This window comes from Pyxicephalus adspersus, chromosome Z, assembly GCF_032062135.1.
Source record: "Pyxicephalus adspersus chromosome Z, UCB_Pads_2.0, whole genome shotgun sequence".
NCBI lineage: Eukaryota > Metazoa > Chordata > Amphibia > Anura > Pyxicephalidae > Pyxicephalus > Pyxicephalus adspersus.
In genome coordinates, this window is record NC_092871.1 from 45,589,434 (window position 1) to 45,605,004 (window position 15,571).

A 15,571-nucleotide genomic window follows, 5' to 3' on the forward strand; every position below is an offset into this window, starting at 1 on the left:
CGATGTGGCCCCTGCTCCGTGCACTGCCAGAGATTGCAGAAGGGATCATTGGGTGGACAGGGCACCTACCTGATCGCTGTCCTCGCTGAAAACACACACCGACTGATCGCAGCGCAATCCGCCAGTTCTCTGCTGCACACAGAAAGGTAAAAAGCCCCGGCGAGCCTCCACCCCAATGACTCATCCACTGCTGCTCCGCCTAGAGATGGCTGGAGGTAATGCAGGCAGAGGAAGGTCTTGTGCCCATATCGTGCCAGCTATAAGGAGAAGAGGGCAGGAGCTGGGGAACTTTAGGTAACAGATTGCTATGTATATGAGAACATAGCTCCCAAATGTCCCTTGTTTGGAACCAGATTCATATTCCCCCTACACAGGTAATCCTCTTTTGATCCGATGTGCAGACTTAAAATGTACAGTCAAACTTGCAAAACTTTTACTGCAACAAATTTTCTATTCAATCTCTATATCAGTGTAAATTTTATTTAAAAAAAAGCCATTATGAATAAAGGCAATAATGCTTTTAAATGAAAAAAAAAAGCACGTGAGATACCCAGCTCTTTTCTTGTACATGGGTAATAAAATATGTACATGAGGGCGTGGCAGGGGTTGTGCTCAAAGTGTGCCCATTCTTATCTCTGAAATTTGGAGGTGTGCACAGAGAACTTCCTGGCTGGCCACAGGTAAAACATGATATATACTTAATTTACAACATTTTGAACTAATTTCAGCTCCTGTTATGAGGCAGTTATGATAAAAGAGTCGATCCTGAGGCCATGCTTTTAAAAATCACATACGTCTAAAGCCACGCATGCAAATATTACACCAGCAAACTCAACCTTGGCCCTGACTTGGTTTGAATATATACACTTTGTATGTACCAAATATCTTTGCAAACCCAGGTATTACCTTGCAGGGCCTCTTCTGACCCTTTTGGCTCCCTTCCCCTAAACCACCCCTAACATGAGCAGTCAAGACCAAGGGCTTGTTTTTCAGTGCCTTTGTTGCATTTAGTTGAAAATGTGTGTAAAGCAAGTATTGTGTAAAATATTTAGTGTGTCTATTCTGAGCACATGTTTACTCACCCATGCATGTGCTCCAACTTGAATACCTGAATATAGAACAAAAAGGGACAGCCAGGATGCAATGGAGTAGGTAGGGGATCTTTAGTCTTTAGACTAGAAGTATTTTAAACACACAAATACACACACACACCCTCCTTTTTTTTTTTTTTTTGGGGGGGGGGGGGGTCTTTTCTATATAAGTGTTTTGTCAACAAAAATACCAACTGTCAAACTTCTTAAATGGCAATGGCCTGGTGCAAGAGACTGACACTGGGTCAAACTCAGGTATTTACATTACTTAAAAATAATAAATAAATAATATATTAATCTTTACCAAGCTGCATTTATTTGCATCTTTTATGTCTGCCTAGGGCTCAGCTTGGAGCCTGCAACTCAGCAGACTCAACCCACTACCCTGCCTGCCACCTGCTTTCTAGACCTCCAGAAGGCGCATATTGATGACGTCCACCCCAAACTTTTTCCCATAAACTTACACGCTTTTTGTAAGCTTTATTTTTTTAATTCTGATGGAATACAGGAGCTCATTAAAAAGAACAATTTTGGGTCATTACAATTGAGAAACAGTTCATAAGTGCTACAGACAGGGATGCTTGTTAGAATAGAGCTTTAAAGCTTTAATTAAGCATGACATGGAAATGGCAACAGTTAGGAAAAATTGGAGTCCAATACCTGGCTAATAGCAGCTGGTTACTGTTAGAACTGGTTACTTATCACCAGAACGTTTACATGGTTGCAATGAGCCAATTGTTTTTCATTACTTTAGGGAATTTCTACTGAATGGTTGTGTAAAACTGATCAGTGATTACAATAATAATTTATTATTTTAGGCAAACAATGTAGATAAAATAAAGGTTGCCGCAAAACAAAAAAACCTACGTTCTTTTTATTCACCATTTGGTTAGGCAAACAATGCTCATTTGCCAGTGTCCATTTCAGCACTAACTGTCATTTTGATGGAAGCAGGGCCGGTTTTAGGGTAGAGCAAATTGGGCAATTGTCCAAGGACCCAAATGAAGGACTTCTCCAGGGCCCCAAATGACGGGTGCAGGAAGTGGGAATGGTGTGGAGTTGCCGCCCACACTTTATATTTGCATTACTTTAAAGATGATGTCAAACAATTAATCAACTTTGATGTCAGACAATCATCAACTTTTCTTTCATTGACAAAAGGCTGGGTTTTTCCCTGTTCTAAGCTGTGAAAGATGACAAATCCAGCAAATTATTCCACTGGGATTGCTCACCCACCACACATGTGACATAGAACAAGAGTTTCCAAGTTTCTCAGGGGATGGGAGGGACCTTGTTGAATGATATGATGAGGATGTTATGACAACTTCCTTAGTTTAGGTGGGGAGGGACAGTGCAATTTTTCATTAAAGGGTTTTTTTAATTACTTTTAGATTTGCACTACCCTCTTACTTCAGAATTCATACTTTCATATTGTTTTATTTGTTGTCACCCTTTAAAGTTCTAAGATAGCAGGAAACAGATTGCTCATCATTACAGGTCTATGTATGCTCACAGACCAGCAGGTGGTCGCCTAGAATAATATAAAAAAATATTATTATATCTTTTGAACATCATAGCTCACCATACTGTTCATTTTATTTAATACACTTCAAAGTAGTAGCTTTGGCATATTGGTATTGGCTAATGAAAGACAAAGCTGAAAGCTGGAATGCCCCTTAAAGAAATTAGCAAAATGAAGCGCTGCTTGCCTGTCACGAAAACATGTGTAATAGACAGAACTTCTTTCAGTGTTTAAACATGAGACAAGGAGGTTGATTTTGGACCCAGTACTGCCTGAGCTGCATCTGCTAGTTAAGAGCACTCAAAACCCATTTTTTCAAACTTGCCTACCCATCTTCTTCTGTCTTTTGAAACCGTCACTACTTCCCACCACTCCATATCTCCCCTCCTATTGTGTGAGGCTCTTCCGGGCAGGGTCGTCTCCTCCTGTGTCACTGTCTGTATCTGTCTGTCATTTGCAACCTCTATTAAATGTACCTATTTAATGTACCTGCATTATATGTTGGTGCTATGAAAAGTCTGTTTTTTATTATTATTATTATTATTATTAATAATAATAATAACTGATGTAGCTATATAAATAAAAAAATAAAAATAAATGTGTACATAGTTCAGACTTTTTATTTAGATTGTGACACTGTTTTGAAAGCCCAAGTCTGTCAGTTATGATTATGGAAAGCCATGGAGTCTTATTCATGGCGTCATTAAAAAGATTAGGTCTGGATAACCAAAACGCCCTGGACTGAGTTTGCTTGTAATGAAGGTTCACACTGTTACCAGATTACAAATAAGTCTGGAAATAAAACTGATCAGCAGTTTGATATTTAAACAAAATGAGGAAGAGTGGTGGCTATCCCAGCACCACCCTTCCATGTGTGCATTTCCTGCCTGTTTCTCCATACCAGTAACATGGGATTCATACTATGTACAAACATTTACAATAAGAAAGCCTCCACCAATCATCCCTGCAATGTATAGACATTTCACTGAAAGCAATGATGCTGTAAACTATCATATCATTTTATCATTAGGGCCAGCACCATCCTGCAGCAGGACAAAACTACTGAGCCATCATGGCTGCCAGCTCTGAATTCGTCTCCTCATAAAAAGAAATTTATTATTTTGAGAAATTATTTTATAAGCAAATCTGACATTGACTGGAATTGAGACAATGCAGAAATAATGTTTACTTTTTTACATTTACACTGTAGAAAGTGCCCATTGCTTATAAGCAGATCAATAGGACCACACCAAAGTCAGTTTAGTATAACACCAGGAATGTGGTATCTGATTTGAGGACTGCTACCTATATCAGTCTTAAAGAAGTTATGACACCCAAAATTGATGTAATAGTGTTTAGTAAAAGCAGAATGGTCAATGAAATGCTGTCAAGTTTCCCTTTTAAGCCAAAGTGACGATGCTCTGTACCAGTTATACTCACCCTAGCAGTGCTGCCTTGCCTCTCTGTCACTGTTTATGATCCTACTCTTTTGGGGCATAGGGGAACCTGTAACCCCCTTAAATGTGGTAGTTCTGCAGTCTAACAGGCAATTTTATTATTGGTTGCATTATGGCTCTCCTTGTGAATGTCTCAAGTTTCAGTACCTGCTGCAGTGAGGAAGCAGTGGTGAGGTAAGTATAACGGGTTTATTTTCAAGGACACTGTCATTTTGCCCCTATTGCACTATTAGTTGTTTTCTTCTTCAAGGGCTAATAACTAATGAGATCTCTGTTAGGCGGGCCCCTGGGTCTGCACACCTTCTGGAATAAGACATTCTCACCATGCGTGCTGCACATGCGAATTAGAGAAATAGAGAACACACATATTTTGAAGGTGCATTGAGGTGTGAATTATAACGAAAGGCACTGCAATGTACCAACAAATGTATTACGGCCCGTCAATGTTAATGTTCCCAATTATGTATAAAATAAAAATGATTCACCCTTTTATGTCAGAATGTGAATATATTTATATTACTTCCCAAAATATCTCTGTCCCTCTGAGGAAACTGAAAAACAAACACAAACAACCCAAGTGTTATTCTGAGCAGATTTTATTGTAATTCTAACATGGGAGGATTTATGATTTTTTTTAATGCAAAATAATTACAGCTGAATTTCAGAAACCACCTTAGACTTGACGCCAGTCACACAACTACTACTCCCAGTTCTCGTTTCAGTGCTATAATCGTATAGTCATTTTTATTTTTTATAAAATTTAGTTTTATTGTAATTACCAATAAAGAATCTTGGGAAGCCTGTTTACATATGTAGAGTGAAGTCTCACACATTCACATGGAAAATGTCAGGGGACCACTGTAGACCAAAATCAGAATTTCACCCTAGTACGATCGTTTATCTTCAGTGACAAACATCTGACATGCTGCATTAGTCTGGATACCATTGGGTTAACTTTATTAAGTAATGTTTGGGTTCATCTAGATTAGAGTGCTGATAGTGTCAAGATCCATTGCTTAACTAAATTTTATAACATATAGTGTGTTATACATGGCAGGGTTTTATATGCAAAAAAATTGATGAAATAAGATTTCAAGTGAATCTATAGCAAATCTTTGCTGTGCCTGCTACTACGTACTCTATGCCTTTCAACAGGCAATGAAGGATGAAAGGCAGAAATGTAGGCAGGGAAATATTGGAAATCAATGAGAGGTTTTTGGTAATAACATATTTCAGAACAGGGGGATATGTGTTCCTTCCCAGGGGAGGATATATTTATCCTTCTCTCAGTCCAAACCAAAAACCTTATTCTTTTTAGCTCCTGCACTTCCAAAACATTTGTACAAAGTTTGGGGGCATCTACAATATACTCATTCATACATATGCTCACTCATTGGTTTAGATAGTTACATGCTTTAAAATTTATTTAAAGCCAAAATACACAAAACAAAAATATTGCAGTCCATAAATCTCATGGTTGCATTAGTTTTCCTATATTTTCACCTTTCAATCCTGCCATTAACAAATTTTTTGTATGTTCACTCACTGTATGAAGGAGCAACATTGTCACCCTAGGCTTCTGGTTTATAGTTTAGACCAGGCATGTCCAAATTCCGGCCAGCAGGCCAAACGCGGCCCGTGTTCAGATTTTCACTGGCCCGCAGCCTCTGTCATCAAAATATTATGCGGCCTGTGTGTGTGTGTGTGCACAGGGAAACCCTTATGTTTGTAGTGGGCATGTGCTGTGCGAGTCCTGCACGGACTACTCCCACTCCTATTCCAAAAAAAGTGCTCTGCACGGAGTTCACACTGACACTGGGCTCTGTACAACACCGCCCCCCATGCCCAAAATTCAACAATACCGGTAACTAATTAAAATTTTTTAATATAAATTTTAAAAACAATGATAATACAGCAAGACATGCAAACCACATGTGCATGAATCATCCTCCAGGCGTTTTCTGGATCTGCCCCACTTTTTAAGAAGGATATTTGTTTCTGTGGTTAAAAACATATATATAATTTCAAAATTGCATACAAAGAATAAAAATTCAATCCGATCCCTTCAGTTTTCCGGCATCGCATTTTCAATACACTGTAGTACACTGTTTGGCCACTAATGTTTTGATGGCGCTGTTCTGCAGAAACAGCTGTTAGGTCTTGCTTGCTAATCTAAAATACAGTTGAGATGTCCCTGCTGCTTGCTCCCTGGAACTTTGCCAGATGTCCAGGGCTGCTGCAAAGGCTGGGTTGTGTGTGCAGATAAGTATAAAAAAAATCCAGGATTTTCAAAAATCCGGCACTCCTCAGATCTGGAGTTTGCTGGATTTTTGATTGTCAACCTGTATATATATGATATATATATAAAAACACAAAGAAACTATTATGGTGGTTGGAATGAGAAGAGTGACCAGGCTTGCCAGTGCAGGTTTGACCAGACCCCCTAAAAAAATGCCAGGGTACAAAAAGAAAGCTATGCATTAATTTTGGCATGATTTTGGTAAAAACTTTTTATTTGTGTTCTGTGTGAAGAAATGAAAAGTATGCCATTTGCAATAAAAATTTCATAAAATATTTAATTTGCATTTAATGTTAATGGTTTACAGAATGTCCGGCTGAATGTTCGGCCCCCACACATTTTCACCTCACCAAATCTGGCCCTTTGTGCAAAAAGTTTGGATACCCCTGGTTTAGACTGAAGAACATCTCCCCTCTATCATCGCTATCTCATTCTGTAGTTCACAGTGTAGGAATATGAGCTCGGGGCAGGGTCCTCTCCTCCTGTATCACGGTCTGTATTAGTCTGTCATTTGCAATGCCTATTTAATGTACAGCCCTGCGTAATATGTTGGCGCTATATAAATCCTGTTTAATAATAATAATAATAATAATGTCTATAGGAAATGATGGCCAGTACAAGAATGTACCCAGGTCGGAGAATGTAAACACCAGAAGAGGCAACTGAAGTAATGGAGAACTAAGTACGCACCAGGGTAAGATTAGAGGTCAGGAATGGATTACATAAGGCAGTAGGGAGGTTGGGATTCATTGTAAATTTTTAATATATTTAACATTATTCTTATGCAGTATTTATATAGCCAACATTTTTTGCAGAGCTTTACAAAGTCCATAGTCATGTCACTAGCTCACAATCTAATGTGCCTAAGGTTAATTTTTTTAGGGGGGAAGCCAATAAATCTAAATGCATGTTTTTGGAATGTGGGAGAAAACTGGAGTACTCAGAGCCTGCAAACTCCATGTCGTGTCCTGGCGGAGATTCGAACCTGGGGCCCAGCAATGTAAAGGCCAGAGTGCTAAACTCTGAATCACTGTGCTGCCATGTATGTATATTCTATAATTATTGTATTCTAGTAATTCAGTCATTCTAGTATTGGATAGGGCAGGGGACAGGGTAAAACCCTTGGTGAAGTTGCCTTTTTTAATAATAACCTTTTTTGTTAGATTGTCTGATAACATGTCAGAGATTGAAAGTATGTTTTATATTATGTAGTGCTGCATGAGGGTATGACTCATGCTGGGAGTTGTAGTTCCAGAGCAGATGGCCTCCCCTGTACAGCAGTGTGTAGTGGCTGTGTATACACATGTTGTGGCATAATTAGATACATATGATATACTGTATTATGTCTTTTGAAGTGGCATGCAGTATACAATGCAGTCCTTGTGATTATCTCAGATTTGTGGCTTCGGGGAAGGGACAGACAGGAGGATTATCATTACAGCTGCTGAGTGTGCCTGTCAGTTCCTCCCTTTCTCACCACATCTACTTGTGTCATAGCCATTTACACACTGTTATTATTTATAGACATGTTCCTCTATCTTTGCTCTATATTGCTCAATGTCTTGGATAAATCACATATTCTCTTTTTGGAAATCCAGATTAAATGAAAGATTGATGAAATCATTAAAGACAGACAAATAATGTTCAGAACATTACAAAATTCTGCCTTGTTTTAATAATGGATTCCAATAAAAATCATGAAATCATTCTTACCCAGCTGAAATCTTGTACACACCAGATAAAATTGAAGTCAGGCTGACAGTGGGAGTGGCTACTTTGTAAACTAAGGGGCAGGAGGGGGAGGAACTTTAATGGCTCTGCAGGTGTAAGCTAAGGGGATCACTTTCTATTGTGATGTCACCATAGGGTTTAAATCATGGTGTAGAACAGTTAGGTATTATTATTATTATTATTAATAATAATAAACAGTATTTATAAAGCGCCAACATATTACTCAGCGCTGTAAAATAAATAGGGGTTGCAAATGACAGACAGATACAGACAGTGATACAGGAAATAATGTACTCCCCTGTATCCCTGTATAGGAGAAAGTCAGATTGCCCCAAGACAAGACAATCAGGCACAACTCAGGCACAGCTACGGTATATACACACAATGGATAATCATTGCCTGAGGCAAACAGTTGTCTCAGAAATATGACATGTGCACAGCAATTCCCCGGAATCATCAATCAGTCTACTATGGCAGATTGATAAAAATCTGAATGGGAGTGACAGCTGTTCACTCCTGTGGAAAAGAGCACAGTGGGGTGATACTCACTCATCTTTCTCCTCCCCATAGAACAAAATGTTGCCGTGTGTACAAAACTCGTTCTTTTATCTGTTACTTGAAATGATCACAAATGATTGTTTCAGTGACAAATCTCTGATGTGCATCAGATGTCTGTGCATTCTCATTCGCTGGTAAATTCTCATTCAGTCACATTCAGTGCCACGCTGTAACTAAACAAGTGGTGAAGTATTGGTTGAACTTTCCCAGTTTGCCTTTTCTCTGACTGTAATGTCTGGAGCTATATGCTGCACCTGTTATACATTGGTGGATTTTTGTTTTTTTACAAATATATTGGATCTGTTTTGAGCAGAGTGGCTTTTTATCAGCTACAAAAAAGAACTGAACTCAGAAAATGTAGATCTGTTATGTTATAGTGAATGTTTGGAAGTGTTTCCTGTGCTAAAGCATTAACCTGCACCTTTTGTTTCAAATTCTTCCTGAAACAAAACAATTAACTTTTTTTTTGTATGTGAAGACACTCACCTTTCTCCCAACTTTCCCTCATCAGTTCCTCTTTTTCATACCTTTCATTGAGCCTATAAACTTTTCCATTGGTTCTTTTGAGAAGCTAATATAGAAGAGGCATAAGGGTGAAAAAAAAGAATTTTTTGTGTATTCATTTTTTTATGGTCTGGGGGGTCAATGAACATGTTGCAGGGGTATGTCATTTGCCTACATACTATGAGTTTAAAAAAATCCCCTCCTCCCTGTCTTCAAAAGCTGGGAGGTATGGGCACTCATATGGCTAATGTCCAGGGTGATACTTTAGTGCTTTCTCTCCTTGCTCGAGGCTCTGAAACAAAGAAGTAAAGCTCTGCCTTTTCTATGATGGCCACTGCCATGCAGAGACATAGTACGGGGCATGGCATGATAAGTCAGTAATGGGAAAGATAAACTGCAGGGAAACCAGAGGCAATACTAGTTACTGATTGTTTGTCCAATTCTCTGCCTTTTTTAGGCATATCTGTAACAGTAACATCCTTCATAAAAAAAAATCCCTGAAGCAGTTGATGTCACATATTTCCAGAAAAATTCAGCACTGAACAAAAGTGCATTGTGCAAGTGTAGAAGATGGGTGGGGAGCTAAAAATCCTCACCTGACTGTAGATCTGTCAGATATACCAGTTTCTGGTGGCTGGAGGAGGAGAATTCAAGCTTTCTGAGAATGTCTGCTTAAATGATAGCCTTTCAGAATGTGATAGCCTAATGCCCTGTACAGACACCAATTTCTGTCACTGAAAATGATCTTTCCTGATTGTTACCAGCAGGAGTGTAGTGGGGTGGGCACAGGTGGGAACGCTGTGCCCTCACTTTTTTCCGGGAATGGGCAAGTGTGCCAACTCTTATTTTGCAAAGAATTTGTTGGTGGTTCGCGGCTCTGGCCCCAGCTGGGTACTTTTCCCAACCCCGCAGACCATGTCTCCCATATAGAATTGAAGGCTCAGGGCGGGTTCTCTTCCTGAACATAACCCACCTACTCTCCCATCGCAGGCTCAGACCTGCGATGGGAGGGTGGGTGGGTTCTGGTATCATGACGTGACTCTGGGGGAACTTTCTTCCCCCTTGAGTGACACATGGGCATGGGTGTAGTGGGGCGGGCACGTTTACATTACAACAATGATGCGCATGCATGCCCGTGATGGATAGGGCCGTGCCCCCTCTTCTTTTGTTTATGACTACACAAATGTTTGTGATGGTTAGAGATGAAAATCTAGCATGTGTACAGATGTTCCCTGATGTCACTCAGCACCCTGTCCTGACGCAAAAATCTATAGCGTCTGTACACAGCTTTATTTTCAGAGAAACTGCACAACTTCAGCAGCAGATCAGTTCTTTTCCTAAAATAGGAATTGTGTCTCTGAAAGCAGCCAGTTGTCAGACCCTGATCATATCTTTATGTTTAGGTCCATTGTGTTTCTGCAGCAAAATGTTTGATAATAAATAAATAAATATTAAGGTGAATAGTAACATATGTAAAACAACTGTAATGTATAGCACACATAGATCAGACTGTGGCTATACCATGCAGATAACATACAACATCTAAAGGGTACAGATTTAAATGGTGCAGCAAAGTCAGTAAAAATGAAGAATGTGACTTGATGTGGGAAGCACAGACACATTTTCTCCCTTTTTTACCCACTGTAACAAGAAATGTATACACATTAAAATTGTACAGCATGCAACTAACCCCTCCCAGACCCTATGATGTACCTCAAAACTTTTTCTGTCCCTCTTTTTGTACAGCGCTCTCTCTCTTTTCTACACAACCCCCCCTCGTCTCTGTTGCTCAACTGAACCCCAGTTATTAATATTATTATTAAACAGCATTTATATAACCCCAACAAATTACGCAGCGCTGTACAAATAAATAGGTGTTGCAAATGACAGACAAATACAAACGGTGACACAGGAGGAGGTGAGGACCCTGCCCAGAAAAGCTGCCCCAGTTCTCGGATACTTTTGTGTAGCTTCTCCCCTCTATTGTACTTAATCATCCCACTTTCTCTCAACTGTGTTCCAAACATTCCACTGTTGTACCTCAGTTCTCTCTCTGCTGTATACCCTTTTCCTTTCTGTTCCTATACTATACACCAATTCAAATTCTGACCTTCTATTGTACCCAAAACTTATCTCTGTTTTTATTCCTTTTACTTTCTGTCTGTTGTACCAAAGTATCCCTTCAGTACGCCATTTACCCTCTGTTTTTGTAAGTCAGTGTACCCCTCTCTTTCTCAGTTGTGCCCAAATTCCTCCCACAACTCTTAAATTCACCCAGCCCCCTTCTATTTATTGTATCCTAATTCTCTGTTATACTATAATCCCACTCTGTCCTTACATTGTACTCTAACTCTCTATTGTCCCTCTACCCCAATCCCTCCTTTATGTTTTGAATGAACTCCAATCCTTCTCTGTCCTCTGGTACCTAGTTCCACTTTGTCCTTCTATTATACTACAACCCTTCCTCTGCCCCCCTGCTGTTTCCCAATCCCCCTCGATAAAACCCCAATTTTCAGAGTTACCTTTTTTGTAACCGAATGTCACCGAGTGCCTTTGTGCTTCTATTGTACGACAGACCTTGCCTCTGGCATTCTTGCGAAAATGTAATTGAAGTTCCAATAGGTTCGCGAAATTTCAGCAAAATTTCCCGAAACCATCGGAAATCACTATAGGAGGATTAGCACGGCTGCATTCATAAATACAGTCGTGGGTATACCCCTGTCAGTGAGCGATCCCCAGCCACTACAGGTCAGAATGAGGACAAACCTGTAAGGATTCTCACGGCTCCATTCATAAATAGTCCACCCCCCTGATTACTTTTGCCACCCTGTAGTATGTGTTCCTGAATAGAATTTCTCTATCCAGGAACACAGGACTCCTGTGTTCCTGGATAGAGAAACTCTATCCATAAACATATACAACTGGTAAAGGGCTCCAAGAGCAATCAGGGGGGTCGAGCTGACAGCTCCGCTCCCTCCTAACTGGTCCTGCAAGTCCCAAAAATTTGGTCTTTGCCGGACAAATTTACAAAGGCCATTCTCGCCTACATGTTTGGCAAGCAAGAATGGCCCAATTCGCTGCGAGACCGAATTTAAAAAATTTGCTCGCTCATCCCTACTTCCCATGTCCCTCTAATATCACTCAGTTGTACCCCAACCTCTTCTATTCCTCTATTGTACTACAAAACTCCCGATCCCATTTGCCATAATTGCTCAAGAGAGTCGAACTAAAATCCCTAAATGCTTTAGATCCTTCACATCACAAAGGTACCCTGCCATTTTACCTTATTTTCTATTTTTAATCTGTGTAACATCCTCTTTTCCGCATCACTGTTGCTCATGTTTCTATCTCCCACCTCAGCTTTGCATTTCCCTTAAGAGTTTGTGAGAGCTGGCTTTAGGGGTAGAGCTGAAATGATCAAAGTGTTTCTGCAGGGGGATTTAAAGCCTTTCTTTGCACATTTGGCTTAATCAAAACCACATATTTGCAGAATCAACATCACTAATTTTTCAAACTTCTGGGTATGTTGCTATCAAATTCAAGATAGTGGCAGCAGCAGTGGACATACCCTTCTATGTGAGATCTGATTATCTAATTTGTGTAGGGATAGGTTCTCTGAACTCCAGGTGGATACAAAAGAAGTAAATAATGCTGTTCGTATTCATTTAAACAGCGTAAGTACTTAAATTAGAATAGGTATCAGTTTCTTGAGTCCATTTAAAGCAGAGCTCAACATGTAGTAGGAAGAAGCATCACAAGCAGCTAGTCAGTGAATTTTCTGAGGGCTTGCTGAAAGGAATGAGGGAGAGAAAAGCTCACCAATCTGCTGCTTTTCCTTACACTCTATACATTCTATGCTTACATGACGTTGGTTGAAGGATACTGACTATTACATAACCTAAAAGAATGAGGACATCCAGTAGTGGAAAAGAAGAACAGCTGGTAACAGTTTAAACATCAGTAAATCAAAAGTTTTTGTTTTGCCTGGAGTTTAACCTTAATATGTAAAAGATCCAGAACCTTGGTGCTGGCCTTTTTCTGGAGACATGACCTTGTAATTCATATGTTTAGACACATTCTCTTTTTTTCTTCAGTTTTTTTTTCTTCTTTTTTTTCAGAAGATAGACATGTTATGAGACAAATGGGTTACTTGAAGTCAGTGCTGTTGATAGCTCCACAATGCAACACAAATGTCCAATGGCTGACAAGTATAGTACTGAATTTATTACTGACATAAATACACAGCACTATGTGTTTATTATACTGAGAAAGAATGTCATCTCATTTTTATGTATTATAATTTTGTGCAATATTTTTGCTTTCTGAAAAATGTAATAAATAGATAAGATTACAACACCTCCATAATATACCTGTACATATTAATATCACTGTACTGCACAACCTAATTGAACAATATACTTTTTTACATGTCAGTGTGAAAGCTTCTCCATACCTTAATGACAATTCTATTGGTGCGCTGAGGATAAGGGGACAAATATTAGGAGATCAGGGTCATCACCCAAGGGCCAGTGGAATTTCTACAACCCTTGTTATGTAATTTCAAGAAACAGCTGTGCAGCTACAAGGATTTCTCAACAACACTGATATGATCTGTCTTCGAGATGTTTATGTAAGATTGAGACACATACATACGTTCCTTAGTGATTACCTATTTTATAATGTGTGTATAAAAGTTTCCAAATGTTTTACAAGACAAAATAATATATACACTGTATAATCCAAGATATGGTTAATTGTCAAATGAAGACAACAGTGATGAGATGGAGTTATATACATGCAATCCACAATGTTAACATAATACCAAGAAAAAGGACAAGGGTTTCCTGAGGAAATGAAGATTGCAAGGTTATTTCTGGTGTTTGCCTGAATGGGATGCTACAAATAATGTGTAGTCACATTCACATTAAAGCTTTATAGATCCGAAGCATCATCTCTTTTGGTTCTTTGTATGAATGCAATATGATGTATGTAGGCTGGTGGTTCAAGGTATGTAAAGTGTCTCAGTGAAGGAGGTGGAGAAAAAAATTAAAAGAGTATAGAATAGAAAAGTGTAGAAAAGGAAAAAAATAAACTGACAGTAAAGGATATAGAAATGACTTGCAAAATGGCCGGAGGAATGGCGGGTAGGAAATAGTCCCATTGCTCACTGAGGACTAACTAAAGATAAGTATTTATTGGTCCAGAGTAGGGATATTGATGAACTGTCCAAAGCCCTGTACAGTGATGTTAGTGCTGTTTAGGTCCTTATTATGTTTAGATATGTAATTATGGACTGTGGGAAATGATGGGGTTGAGTTGGGAATATAAAATGGAGATAAGTTTAAAAGAATGAAGGTTGTTAGAACATGTTTTAAATTGGGTGAGCTAAATAGTAACGTCACATCCTGGTACTATTGTTTGAATCTAACATCAAATTTTGGTATATCTGAAACTTTCTCTGGATGTGAGTTGATGTTTGGAAAGAATGTCTTCGCAAGAGATAAAATGAGAGTTGCTAATAAATTTAAAAGCAATTGAGTAATTATAAGCAGGCCACAAAACAAAGGGCTGGAGGGAACATAGGAATAAGGAATAAGAAATAAGGGGAAGATGTGGAAACATAAGGGAGTTGTAAATGTTCATTGAATCTCTAGTCTTAAGATTATGTTGTAAAAGAAGGCTAAGGTAGGAAGGGTGAAGGTTGCTAAAGTAAGGTCTTAGGTTGTTTGGAATCCTGAGAACTGTTCAGAGGGAGGTGGGGTGAGTGTTGTGTATCTCAAAGGACCCATAGGTATAGGTATGCCTGGAATTATTTACTTGGATGCAGAACTTCCAGGCCTCCATGTCTGTAAATAAATAAAACTTTAGGGACACTAGCAATGTTGTAGAAAAAGTTTCCAACAATATTTTGCATGGATTTTAACACTCAGGTTGGGATTGGGACCAGAAGGGTTTGTAAGAATTAGAGGGTTTTGGGGAAGAATGCCATTTTAGTGACAAATATTCAGACTAGTCTGGAAATCTGTACAGATTTTTAGAATTGTTGGAGGTGGAATTAGGTAGAACAGAGTTCTTTGACATCTCTGAGTAGATTTACTAACAAATTTAGAAATATTACTGAAAGATCAAAGAATGTAGAGTGATTGTTAGGTTTAGCAGGCGATAATCTGCAAATAGATTTATTTTGAATAATAACAGAAGGTGTCCATTAAAGTTAGGACTATACTGCCATTTAGTAAAGATATTTTGGAGATACCCCCATGATATGGTATTGAATGCATTATGGTTGTTGCATGGAATGGAACATTAATGCATAATATGGATTAAGTGTACACTTTTGCACACATTGTAACCTGCCTGTCAAAAGATATAAACACTATATTGTCCCTGTGAATTAGGGAAGAAAAGA

At 39.0% G+C, this 15,571-nt stretch overlaps 1 protein-coding gene across 3 annotated transcripts in view; it reads right to left on the reverse strand.

Moving 5' to 3' along the window:
- GSN (gelsolin) overlaps positions 1-216 on the reverse strand; it is a 41,407-nt gene extending 41,191 nt beyond the window's left edge. The window contains exon 1 of one of the 3 annotated variants that reach the window (XM_072431307.1): positions 70-216. The gene's annotated coding sequence lies outside the window, so the exon portion shown is untranslated. The remainder of the gene's footprint in view (positions 1-69) is intronic. The other 2 variants (XM_072431305.1, XM_072431306.1) reach the window with 2 other exon arrangements.
- Between the last annotated feature and the right edge of the window lie 15,355 nt (positions 217-15,571).